The sequence below is a fragment of the Fukomys damarensis genome, unplaced genomic scaffold (assembly GCF_012274545.1).
Source record: "Fukomys damarensis isolate Sample0158 unplaced genomic scaffold, DMR_v1.0_HiC HiC_scaffold_30, whole genome shotgun sequence".
Classification (NCBI taxonomy): domain Eukaryota; kingdom Metazoa; phylum Chordata; class Mammalia; order Rodentia; family Bathyergidae; genus Fukomys; species Fukomys damarensis.
This window is the reverse complement of record NW_022900942.1, coordinates 50,966,308-50,979,283: the sequence shown is the minus strand read 5'-3', so window position 1 is coordinate 50,979,283 and position 12,976 is coordinate 50,966,308. Positions and strand designations below refer to the sequence as shown.

The 12,976-nt window shown below is 43.3% G+C and overlaps 1 protein-coding gene across 3 annotated transcripts in view; it reads left to right on the top strand.

The window, feature by feature from the left end:
• Nucleotides 1-278: 278 nt before the first annotated feature.
• Rnf125 (ring finger protein 125) overlaps nucleotides 279-12,976 on the top strand; it is a 90,509-nt gene continuing 77,811 nt past the window's right edge. The window contains exons 1-2 of one of the 3 annotated variants that reach the window (XM_033757507.1): nucleotides 279-595; nucleotides 4,509-4,554. The gene's annotated coding sequence lies outside the window, so the exon portion shown is untranslated. Of the gene's footprint in view, nucleotides 826-4,508; nucleotides 4,555-12,976 lie in introns of all 3 variants that reach the window. The other 2 variants (XM_010641479.3, XM_010641478.2) reach the window with 2 other exon arrangements.

The window sequence follows — 12,976 nt, the reverse complement described above, 5'->3', positions numbered from 1 at the left end:
GCCTCGGTTCCCGGGGCACACACCACTGGCCCCCTCCCCGTCACCGCCGCTGCTCAGCACTCTGCCCGGCGTCCTCGCATTTCACCCTGATCGGTGGGGACGCCGACAATCACTGCTCAGTCCTCCCGACTGCAAAACCTTGGTCACTGTCCGGCCGGGACAGCCATGTTGAAGCCGAACCCCGACCCACTAGCAGTACTACTCCCGGCAGCCCCCGCGCTCGGCCCTCACGTGACTCGATCAAAGGCGCCGTAGGGGCGGGGTGGAGCTGAGAGGAGGGAAGCGGAGAGCGACGGAGGCCGGTTGGGAAGTTGGAACCGGAAGTGGCTTTGACGGCGGTCCTGCTGGGCGGGGCTTGCCTGATTCTTGTCGAACTCTCTCAATGGTTCTTGGCAGAGCCGCCTCACGTGCGTGGGCACAGGTACTGTCACGATGAGGGAGCCTCCTGCTTTCCTCCCTTGCTTGTTTGACATCGCAAAGCCTCTACCTGACAACAGCAAGCACCTGATGTGGCCGTAAGCGCTGCTTTCTGCCCCCTCGCTCTGCCTTTCCCTCGTCGCACGGCTTGGGCTCCTCTGGCGCTGCCCCGGACTGTGTATCCTTTGAACACAACCCTGCTTTTGCAAATGGACTGCCACGTGTGTGAACTCAACCACTGAGCAGAAAAGCGTGCGTCTGTAAGTGCTGCGACGAGCTCGACTGCAGGGCAAACTCCTGAGCATCTCTGGCAGGAGCAGGGAAAGGGTGTGGCTGCCACTGTCCGCGTCCCTGTCCTCAGCCTCTTCCATTTTACCCTCAGCTAGTGAGTTGCTTCAAGTGGTGGAGGTATGGGAAGCCAGTTTTTGTGTGCTGTGTGCTGTGTGCTGGCCTGACTTGGTTTTCGTTTGTACGAATTGTTCCTATAACTAAGAAACGAATGAAACTTTTGTTACTTACTGTGCCATTCCTTTGTTTGGAGTACCTCCGTGTTATATGCCAAAAACATAAGGGAAGAAAAAACGCAACGCTTTATCCTGGTTTAGTGGTGCCTTGAGTAAATGAGGCTTTGCAAAAATCACTATTTCAAATTGCCTACTTTTTGGTACTCAGGTCTTTACCATGACATGTTGGGGGTATACCGGGCCCCTGTAAATTGAGAAATGGGAAGGAGAGAGTGACAACAGGTAATAATAATACAAAAGAGATGTGCAAGTTGAGGATCTGGAAATTAATGTTCTTAAAACTATCTGTACCTGTGTACCTGTTAGAAATTCTCATATACTCAGCGCTACATTCCATAAGTCTTGAATACTTCTAATCTCAATCCCTTACTTTTTTTCTGTAACTGGGCTCTTTTGTTTTGTTTTGTTTTGTTTTGACAGGGTCTCCCTATATAGTTCAGATCAGCCTTGAACTCACAATGTACCCAGGCTGGCCCCAAACTCATGGCGATCATCCTGCCTCAGCCTCCTGAGGGCTGGGATTACAGGCATGTGCCAATTGAGCTCTTAAATGTACTGTTTTCTCTAGTAATCTCCTAAAAAGAAAAGTTTAAAAGGCAATTTACCAAAAAAATTTTTGGAGCTTGTGTATATGATTTATTTCACTTAACATGATGGAGTGAAGGTACACCCATTTTCCTACACGTTACTCAAGTTTACCCTTCCTCGTAGCAGAGATACCCCACTGGCTGTAAATGCCATACTTCCTTTATTTATCCATCTGTTGATGGACGTATACCAAGATTTAGCTATTATGCATTATGCTGCTATAAACATAGGTATGTCTGTATCACATGATATGATGTCTTTAACTCTTTGGGAAAGATACTTCGAAGGGGACTAGCTGGGTCAAATGAAATTTCTATATTTCAGTTTGTGAGGCATCTCCATACTGATTTCCGTAATGGTACAATTTACTTTTCTACTGAAGGTACAACTGCCTGTTCTAGGCTCTTGGAGAAGAATTTTCAAGGATGGGTTAGCCTGGGTGGGTTTGGAGGCATACAATTCATACACCATAAAATTCACCTCTTTAAAATGTACAATTCATTGATTTTTTTTTTTTTTTTTTAGTATACACAGGAAGTTGCACCACTGTTACTACTAATTTCGGGACATATAATCACTCCAAAAAAAAAAGCCTAAAATCCATTAACAGTCATTCTCCACCTTTTTCCCTACCTCTGAAAATTACCACTCTGTCTCCATTTTACTCATTCTGTGCATTTCATACAAATGGAAGCATGTACTTTGTAGCCTATCGTGGCTGGCTTCTTTCACTTAGCAAAATACTTTCTTTTATCCATAATAAGGGTGTGATCAGGAACCTTGTTCGTACTAGGCGAATACTATCACTGAGCTATATCTTCAACTCCAGTAAAATTTCAACTCATATTGTAGTGTGTATCAGTTTTTTTTTTTTTTTTTTTTTAGTATACACAGGAAGTTGCACCACTGTTACTACTAATTTCGGGACATATAATCACTCCAAAAAAAAAAGCCTAAAATCCATTAACAGTCATTCTCCACCTTTTTCCCTACCTCTGAAAATTACCACTCTGTCTCCATTTTACTCATTCTGAGCATTTCATACAAATGGAAGCATGTACTTTGTAGCCTATCGTGGCTGGCTTCTTTCACTTAGCAAAATACTTTCTTTTATCCATAATAAGGGTGTGATCAGGAACCTTGTTCGTACTAGGCGAATACTATCACTGAGCTATATCTTCAACTCCAGTAAAATTTCAACTCATATTGTAGTGTGTATCAGTATTTCATTCCATTTTTATGTCTGAATGTCTGAGCCTATATCAGTTTCTGTCTTACAGACTGACTTTACAATCTAACACCACATTCACACACACTGTTTCCAGTAAGTAACTTCACTCTAAAATTTATTTCCTAATATATCCCAGTCTCTTCTTTCTTCTGGCAAAATATTGTTTGAACTGTGGAAACTCCTTCAAAGAGATGATTTTGCAGTAGCTATAGTAGCTGTCAGGAGTCTTTCAACATCGCAACAGAAATTAGACTTATAGTAGCTTAAGCAAAGGGCTTATGTAACTGCAGGTAAAGGTAAGAAGGGAAGAGCTACAAGAATAAGGACTTCAAGGACTGTCTTACTTTCTTGTTGCTGGGACAAAATACCTAACACCCACAAGTTAAAGGAGGAAAGGCTTATTTTAGCTCAAAGTTTGTAAAGGTTTCAGTCCATGGTCAGCTGACTCCAAGGTAAGACAGGCTGACAAAAGGAAATAGCAGGGCCCAGAATTTAGCTCAGTGGCACTGTGCCTGCTTCACAAGCACAAGGTCCAGAATTTGATCCCTAGTACAAAAAGGGCAGGGGAGGGTAGCAAAGGAGAAACAGTTCATGGCATGCCAAATGCCCATCAACTGACGAATAGATAAAAACGTTGGTTTTTTTACACAATGGAGTACTACTCTGCCATAAAGAATGATGAGCTTCAGACATTCATAGCTAAATGGATGGACCTTAAGGCCATACTCTTAAATGAAATCAATCAGACACATATGTTTAGTTTGTTTGTTTGTTTGTTTTGGTACCAGGGATCGAATTCGGTCCTTGTGCTTGCAAGGCAGGTGGCAGGACCACTGAGCTAAATCCCTGGCCCTGGATACATATGTTTAAATACTGCATTATTTCTGTTGTGAGAAACCAAAAGTGAAAATAAGGACTAAAATGTATAATAGATATTGGGAAATAGGAAGAAAGTATTCAAGTGGGAAGGGGAACAAGGGAGGAAGAAAGAAAGGGACCAGAAAATAAGTAAAAATGCAAAAAATAGAAACAAAGCTTTTTGTACACGGGGCGGGAAAGGGGCTTGAGGGAATCAAGGGAAGGGGAAAAAAGAGGCAATATGTGCCGTGTACAGGTGCAAATTCCCTGTGACGAATGTGATCATTGTGTATACCTAGAATGTGCCAATCAATGTTTTATTGTGTGTGTGTGTGTGTGTGTGTGTGTGTGTGTGTAACAGTCCGTAGCATAGCAGGCATGAAGCAACAAGAAGACTTCCTTTTTGTTTCCCTTTTATTTCATCCAGGCTGCCTATTGATGCCAACCATACCTAGGGCAGGTCTTCTCTCTTCTTTAAGTCCCTCACCGACACCCAGAGCTATGCTAAACCATTCAGTGTTTATCAGGTGTCCTACACCCATGGTCCAGTATCACACATCCAAGATCCAGCCACTCCTCCAAGTCCTACCTGTGAGCAAGTGAGGCTGTGAGGGGACATTTAGATCTAAGCCACAACAGGAACCAAATCCTGGAACTTTGCATTACAAGACTATCTCAAATCTGTCATTTTCTGTTTGCTTTCATTCTTCATGAAGCCTCCCTCCTTCCTCATGGTAGGGCCTCCCCACATTCCCAAATCATACCATCTTGGTTTAACAAGTCAAGCAAACATGAGGCTTTTCATTTCCAGCATCAATATATAGAACCCAGGGAAGGCCTCTGCTCTGCCCTGCTTGTGTCATATGCCTTTTTCCTGAACCTGTTCCCAGGTATGATCAACAATCTGATGAATGCTGCTGCCAAGAACACAGAAAGGTAGGCTTGTGTACTACAGTGGGTCCTCATGTTCCCTATTCCCCATGGAACTTCTGGGTCTTCCCCAAAGTCAGAACAATCCTGAATTTTTTTTTTTTTTTTTTTTTTTTTTTTTGGTTTTTTGAGACAGGGTCTCACTATGTAGTTGAGGCTGACCTGGAACTCACTATGTAGCCTTGAACTCACAGTGATCCTCCTGCCTCAGCCTACCGAGTGCTAGTATTACAGGCGTGCACCACCACGCCCGGCTAGGATGAACATCCTTAATTGACTCAGCACACACAGGCAGCTATGACGGGGCAGCTAAAGGGCCTCATGAAACACTTCCAGAACTGCTGCAGACAGTGGGAGAGTAATGGAATAAGTATGCTCAAAGTGAGGGAGTGTTTTAAGGAGATCACTGGCAATTTGTTTTTACCGTAGTGAACTGTTTTATTATACTTTTTATAGACAGGGTGATAGGACCTATGACTAGAAAAATGGGGAAGGGGAAGTTTACTCGCCAACCAAAAATAATACCCATCACTTACTACCCACTACCTGTTGCCTTCTCAATATTCATACACACATTTCTTCCCATATGTATGACTTGTGTGTGTGTGTGTGTGTGTGTGTGTGTGTGGTGCTGGGTATTGAACCTAGGATGTTCACACTGAGTTACACTCCAAGACCTTTACAATTTTGTAATTAATTTTATGGGTACATTTAATGTATACAGTGTAATAACATTCATCATTGGAAATTTGCACCTTTACATAATCCATCTCTGTTCTTATTTTTTCCCCATTCCCCTGCCCTCCTTTCAACCCCTTCCCCCCCAGCTATAAGACTTTGTTTCCATTTTTTCTTTTTCTCATGTTAATTCCATTCCCATCTTTCTTTTCCCCTACCTCTCCTGTCTCCCCTTCCCCTTTGCACCTTTTCTTCCTATTTCACAACATCTATTATACCTTTTAGTCCTTATTCACACTTTCCGTTTCTCACACTAGAGAAACATGAACTAGAACAATCAACAAGTGTGATCTCTTATTTAAAAACTTCTGCACAACAAGAGAAACAACCAATAGTATGAAGAGACAATCCACAGTGTGGGAAAAACTTTTCACTGTCTCTTCCTCAGACAAAGGACTACTCTCTAGAATATATAAAGAACTTTAAGAAAATCAGAGCCAGGCTTGGTGGTGTACGCCTGTAATCCCAGCACCGGGGAGGCAGAGGCAGGAGGATTGCTGTGAGTTCGAGACCAGCCTGGGCTACATAGTGAGTTCCACGTCAGCCTCAGCTACATAGTGAGACCCTGTCTCAAAAAACAAAACAAACAAACAAAAAACACCCAGAATTCCCAAATTTAAAGACCCAATACAAACATGAAATGAACAGACATTTCTCCAACAAAGAAGTAGAAAGAGCAGATAAACATATGAAAAAATGTTCAATATCACTGATCATTCAAGAGATGCAAATGAAGACAACACTGAGATTCTACCTCAACCCAAAAAGAATGGCTGCTATCAAGAAATCAACCAATAACAAATGCTGGAGGGGCTGTGGGGAAAGAGGAACCCTGCTCCACTGCTGGTGGGAGTGCAGACTGGTGCAACCACTGTGGAAATCAGTATGGAGATACCTCAAAGAACTAGGATTGAAGGTCCCATTTGACCCAGCTATTTCCCTGCTGGGCATCTTCCCCAAAGAATTAAAAGAATCTTACCACAGCGATATATGTGCACCCATGTTCATAGCAGCACAATTCATGATAGCTAAAACTTGGAAGCAGCCCAACTGCCCATCAACTGGAGACTGGATATATAAAATGTGTGTGTGTGTTTTTATGAAATGGAGTACTACTCAGCCTTAAAGAATGAGAAGCTAGAGACATTTATAGCTAAATATGGATGATATATGATTTTAAAACAGTATTTCTTCCCAGTAATTATCCCCTTTAAAATGGAAAACAGGCTCATCTTCTCCCTAGAGGCATATAAATCAAAATCACTGTCCCATCCAGTTCTAAATCCAAGGCATGATGTGTGCTCTTCTCGGTCAGGTCTGGATGTGGTTCCTCATAGTCCTATCATCAATGGCAAATTTTTTGTTTGTTTGTTGTGATGGGGCCTTGCTATGTATTCCAGGCTGGCCTCAAACTCTCAGCAGTCTTCCTGCCTCAGCCTTGCCAGTGCTGGGATTACAGGCATGAGCCACCCTGCACAGCTACCAATGGCAAATTTTAAGTGAAGAAGACCTCAGTAAGAGATATGGGGAAAGCAAGGCTAAATAGGGTCTTTACCCAGCAATGCCCAAGAATGGGTAAGATGAACCCAGAGTCTAGTTCAGTCTCAAGGAAGAATACTTTTCAGCTGAGGTTGCTTACAGTCTTTGAGAAATCCTAGAAATGGACCTCAGCCCAGAGAGAGATCTAGAATATACTCTCAAGGGCATTCTCTGCTTGCAAAGTGGACACCGGTTTGGTTATTCTGGCAACACAGACACCCGGAGTCCAGGGCCAGTGAGCTTGTGATTGAGCCAGAAGTGATCAGGAGGGGTGCCAGGCACGATGGTACACTCCCATCATCCCAGATTCTAGGAGGCTAGGAGGATCACAGCACCCCGCTACCAAAAACAAAACAAAACAAAACAAAAAGAGTGGAGGCAAAAAGAAAAACCTCTATTCCATTTTTAGAAAGAGGTATTTAAAATGGTCATTGGCAAAGACAGCAGAACTCCTTCTCTACTCAGTGGAGTCAGTCTGCTTGTCAGGTATTCCTGATTCCTGCGTGTTGGGAGAAAGTCCCTTTGTACTCCAAGGGCATTCTGAGACAGATGAGCAAAGTCGGCAAAGAATAATCTCTTGAAGTCTACCCACTCCTTCTTTGTATAATTATAAAGGTCTTGGTATTATTTCAGAAGATTCTCATGAAGGAACTTTTCCTTTCCAGCGTGTTAGTCGACCATCTTCTAAAATGTTGTCCTCATCTACATGATTAAAACTGAGTCACTGCCATTTCTACCTTCTAGCCATCAGGAATGAAGAAAAAAGTCCTGTTTCTAAAACCAGCATGGCTGGGCGTGGTGGCACACACTGTAGTCCCAGCCCTCGGGAGGCTGAGGCAGGAGGGTTGCCGTGAGTTTGAGGCCAGCCTGAGCCACATCGTCAGTTCAAGGCCAGCCTGAACTACATAGCGAGACCCTGTCTCAAAAAACAAAATACAAAACAAGAAAACAAACAAACAAAACCCCACATAATTAAATGAATGAATGAATGAATGAATGATTTTAAAAATCTACCATTCAACAAATTCATGCCCCACCAGCTGGTCCACAGGAGGCTTGAAGACACAGCTGTACGGTCCTATTGCTCAATGAAAAGATCAGATGAACAAGAAGAATGAATATGAGGTGACAGAGCCTGCACCAAGCAGCATGGGATCTAGCTCATCGCACGCCTCTCGTTCTCCGACTGTCCTGGACTCCGGCCCTGTTTACATCGCCCGTCCTGTGGACAGTTCACTATGTGAGTGTGTGAGGTGCTGGGGTTGCCCACGCTTTGTCACGTGCCTACCCACAAGGGCAAGAGCACAGGGCCTGTCACTAAAGAGGAGGAGGCTTGTCGGGTAAAATACCATACAGCCGGCGCCACCTCAAGACGTGAAGGCCTTCTGAGAACTCTGACATCGGGCAGTTTCGTCGCTGTATGAACAGGGTGGCCTGTACTTCCACGAGCCACAGATGGTACAGTCTATAGCTAGGTCTGTGTGTGTGATTGCAGAAAAATGTTTTAAGTTTATAACGACGAAAGACACGTTGCCATCGATCCCTCTCGGAGTATTCTCTTTGCATGGGACACACTTATCTCATCACTCCCACCCCTTTCTGAAGCAGCTGAGTATCTTTAGTTGTCAGGTCATGGCTGCCTCCGTGTCTTGAATGGACAAAAGCATCTCCCTCGCATGGTCATTTTGACTTTGGACAAGAACCACAAATCACACGGTGCCGGATCCAGTGAGTAAGGTGGCTAAAGACACACTGTAGAGTTTTTACTTGACAGAAATTGCCATAAAGGGTTGATCAATGAGGTGGGATCAAAAAATACAGTGACTATTTAATGTTAATGTTTAATGTTTAAATATTACACGGACATTCGTGCTCCCTCAAAAGGCTCAAAATGCTGCCCCTTGCTTCAAACTCATGCTTCTATAGTTCTTGGCCATGTGTCTTTTACTGTAAGTTTTTTTCTAATTTAAAAATTCACCAGGGCCAGGAATTTAGCTCAGTGGTGCCACCACCTGCCTCGCAAGCACAAGGCCTCCAGTACCACCCCCCCCAAATTATACATATCTTCATAAGGCTTGGTAGTGCACACCTAGAATCCCGGCACTCAAGAGGCTGAGGCCCACGAAGATCCTCCTGAGTTCAAGGCCAGCCCAGGCTACATAGCAAGATCCTGTCTCAAAAACAAAAGAGAAAAATACATATAAATGTGTGTGTGTGTGTGTGCGCGCGCGCGTGTGTGTGTACTATGGTAAATACAGAAGCCAAACGTATAATTATTATCATTATCACATTTATGTTCTGTACATAAAAATTTTGTTCTATACATTTATTTACCTGGCTGCTTAATGGGTTTCTCGATGTTCCCACAAACACATGAGAAATGCATTGTCCCGTGACACAGCCATGGCGGGGATGTGACGGCAGTGGGGCTGTTCAGCTCCCCCTATAATCCGCAAGGCCCATCCCTGTTTATGGGATCTGTTGCTGAGCAAAATGCCCTTGTGCAGCATCTGACTGCAATCACGGTAGCACAAGCAGTTAGGGACCTCTTCTCCCTGTTCGGAAGATGAGACCCAGCTTCCCTTCAAGAATCCCGTAAAGCTTGTGTTGTTCCAGTCAGTACTTATTATTTATCTGTGGTACTGGAGATTGCACTGAGCTACTTCCTCAGTCCCCTTACCCCTTTTTTTTTCTTGAGATAGGGTCCCACTAAATTGCTAAATTGCCCAGGCTGGGCTTTACTGGTAATCCTCCTGCCTCAGCCTCCCAGAGTTCTGGGATTAAAATGTATGTCACCATGCCTGGCATGGGCTTATATTTAGACACACTAGGTTATGCAACATTCACAATTGTTTTATTTTTGTGTGTATGATGTTAGTTTCGACTGATAGCTGGTATGGTCACATCTAAAGAATATTGACATGACTGGGGGTGTTCAGTGGTACCGTACTTGCTTAGTATGTGTGAGGCCCTAGGTTCAATCCCCAGCGCTGCCAAAAATGAAAACAAAAATGGACACTGAAGTCAGAGAAGTCTGGATTCAATATCAGTTCCACTGATTATGAATAAAAATAACATCACCACTCTCTAGACAAGGTGGCACGAACCTTTAATCTCAGCACTCTGGGAGGTGGAGACAGGAGGGTTGTAAATTGAAGCCTAGCCGGGCAATTTAGCAACTTACTGAGACTCTGTCTCAAAATACAAAGGAGGAGGAGATGGAGCAGGGGGAGAAGGAGGAGGAAGAAGAAGAAAAAGAAGAGGAAGAGGAAGAAGAAGATGAGGAGGAGGAAGAATAAAACCCTGGGGTGTGGTTCAGTGTGAAGGTCTGAGTTCAACCCCCAGTACTACAAACAAACATATGCCACCATCACTGATCACCATGAGAAGCAGTGGTACTTTATCTATCTACCCTGTTCACTACGTTTGCTTCTCTCTCAAACCCTGAGAAGCAATTTTTTTTTGTTTGTTTGTTTTTTGAGACTATGTAGTTGAGGCTGACACTATGTAGCCCAGGCTGGTCTTGAACTCCCAGAGATCCTCCTGCCTCAGCCTCCGGAGTGCTGGGATTATAGGCGTGTTCCACCACACCCAGTTTGAGAAGCAAATGTGTCACCAGGTCTCAGAGACAGAAATTGAAAGAGGAGTTAATTAATTTGCCCTAAATTGGTAAGCGCTGAAGCCAGAAACAGAGCTCACTCAGTTTAACTCCACAGGTTTGAAACCAGGACAGGTGCCTTTCCCACGGAAGTGTCCTTATTTTGAAAGCACCTACAAAGATTTTAGTTGGCAGTGGTATATATAGTCTTAGCACATATCTTTGTGTCACTTGACAGGGTATTTGTATACCCTGAGTCTTGCATTCATTAAATTTGGAAAGTTACTGGTAGGCCTCTTCTATTCATTGAAATGTGAAAATCTTCCTTTCCACTATTACTAACTTTCACCAGCAGATAGTGCTATCGAGTACTGATTTAAAACAAAACAAAATGGTTCTAATTCCTAAATTGAAAGTTGTCACATAAAAGATGCCTACGTCTTCATGAGGGTTATTGGAGGTTATGTGATTCCCTGAAAAATATCTGTATGTTTAAGATTTATTAAGCTCAAAATTTTATAGTGTGTTAATTTTTTTGGAGACGGGGTCTCACTAAGTAGTTGAGACTGACCTGGAACTCACTGTGTAGCCCAGGCTGGTCTCGAACTCACAGTGATCCTCCTGCCTCAGCCTCCCAAGTGCTGGGATTACAGATTACAGGTGTGCACCACCACACTTGGCTATAAACATAGTCGTTTAAACTGGAGATATAGCTCACTGTTAGCGTGTGGGCCTAGCATGATGTTGGCGAATACTTTAGAGCTTTCAACGATACAAACAACCCACTACAGCACACATGCTATAGGTTCACAACCACTGGCCTAGCTGGTCTTAAGCCCCAGGACCTAAGTAAATAAATAAAATTTAAAATTTCTTCCAGGGCCTAGGGGTATAGCTTACTGGAAAGTGTGTTTGTGGCACATATGATGCTCTGGGTTCAGTTTCTAACACACACACACACACACAAACACACACACACTAGCTGTAACCTTAACCCATAATTTTTTAGATACTGTCCTGGATGTTTCAATAAGGCTTAAAAACTATAGGCTGGTCATGGTGGTACATACCTGTAATCCCAGCCCTCAGGAGGCTGAGGCAGGAGAATTTCTGGGAGTTTGGACCAGTCTGTACTATATAATGAACTCAAGGCCAGCCTTAATCACATAACAAGACCCTGTCTCAAAGAACAAAACAAAACAAAAACCACCAAAATAAAAGCAAAAAAGACTTTGAGCTGTAGTTACAAAAACAATGTGGTAGTAGCCGGGCATGGTGGCGCACGTCTGTAATCCCAGCACTTGGGAGGCTGAGGCGGGAGGATTGCTGTGAGGACCAGCCTGGGCTACATAGTGAGTTCCAGGTCAGTCTCAACTATGTAGTGAGACCCTGTCTCAAAAAACCACAAAAAACCAAAACAAAAAAATAATGTGGTAGTGACATAAGGGTAGATACAGATAAGCTGGATATAATTGAAAACCAAAAATTAAACCTTCACCTTTAAGGGCAATTGGTTTTTAAAAGATACCCAAAAAATTAGATGAGAAAAAATATAGTCTCTTGACAAATGGTGCTGAAACAACTAGATATCTCCATACAAAAGAGTTAAGCTGGTGTTTTATACAAAATGAAGAATGGGGGCTGGGGATTTAGCTCAGCAGTTCGGTGGCCTGCCTCACACGCACAAGGACCCAAGTTCGATCCCTGGTACCAAAAAAAAAAAAAACAAGAAGAATGGCACTTAACACCATTTACCAAAAAATTACCTTAGGGCGAGGGATTTGGCTCAGTGGTTCCGCCGCCTGCCTCTCAAGCACAGGGTCCCAAGTTTGATCCCTGGTACCAAAAAAAAAAGCACACAAAAATTACCTTAAAATGAATAAAAGACCCAAATATAAGAGCTAAAACTATAGCATGCTTATAAGAAAGCACAGGTGTAGGTTTAAGTCTTCCATGACCTGGGATTAGACAGTGGTTTCTTAGATATGTTACCAAAAGCCTAAGCAACAAAAGACAAACTAGATACAATCGATTTATGGGGTTTTTTAATTTTTATTTTTTGGTACCTGGAATCAAATTTTGAACCTTGCACTTGTGAGGCAGGCGACAGCACCACTGAGCTAAATCCCCAGCAATGCCATCAAATTTTAAAAACTGTCCTCCTGGGGCAAGAGAATTGCCATGAGTTCAAGGCCAACCTGGGGCCTGAGCTACACAGTTGGACCCTGTCTCAAAACACAAAACAAAATGAAACTATGCTTCAGAAAATATCAAGGATATGAGTTAGTTAGGCACAGTGGAGCTCCCAGGAGGCTGAGGCAGGAGATTGCTAGGAAGTCAAGGCCAGTTTGACCTACATAGACCCTGCATCAAAAACAAAACATCTGGGTGTGGTAGTGCATGCACGCCTATATTCCCAGCACTCGAGGAAAGAGGATCGCTGTGAGTTCCAGACCAAGCTGGTGAGTTCAAGGTCAGCCTGAAATGCGCAATGAAACCCTGTCTCAAAAACCAAAAAAAAAAAAAACAAAAACAAAAACAAAAAAAAAACAC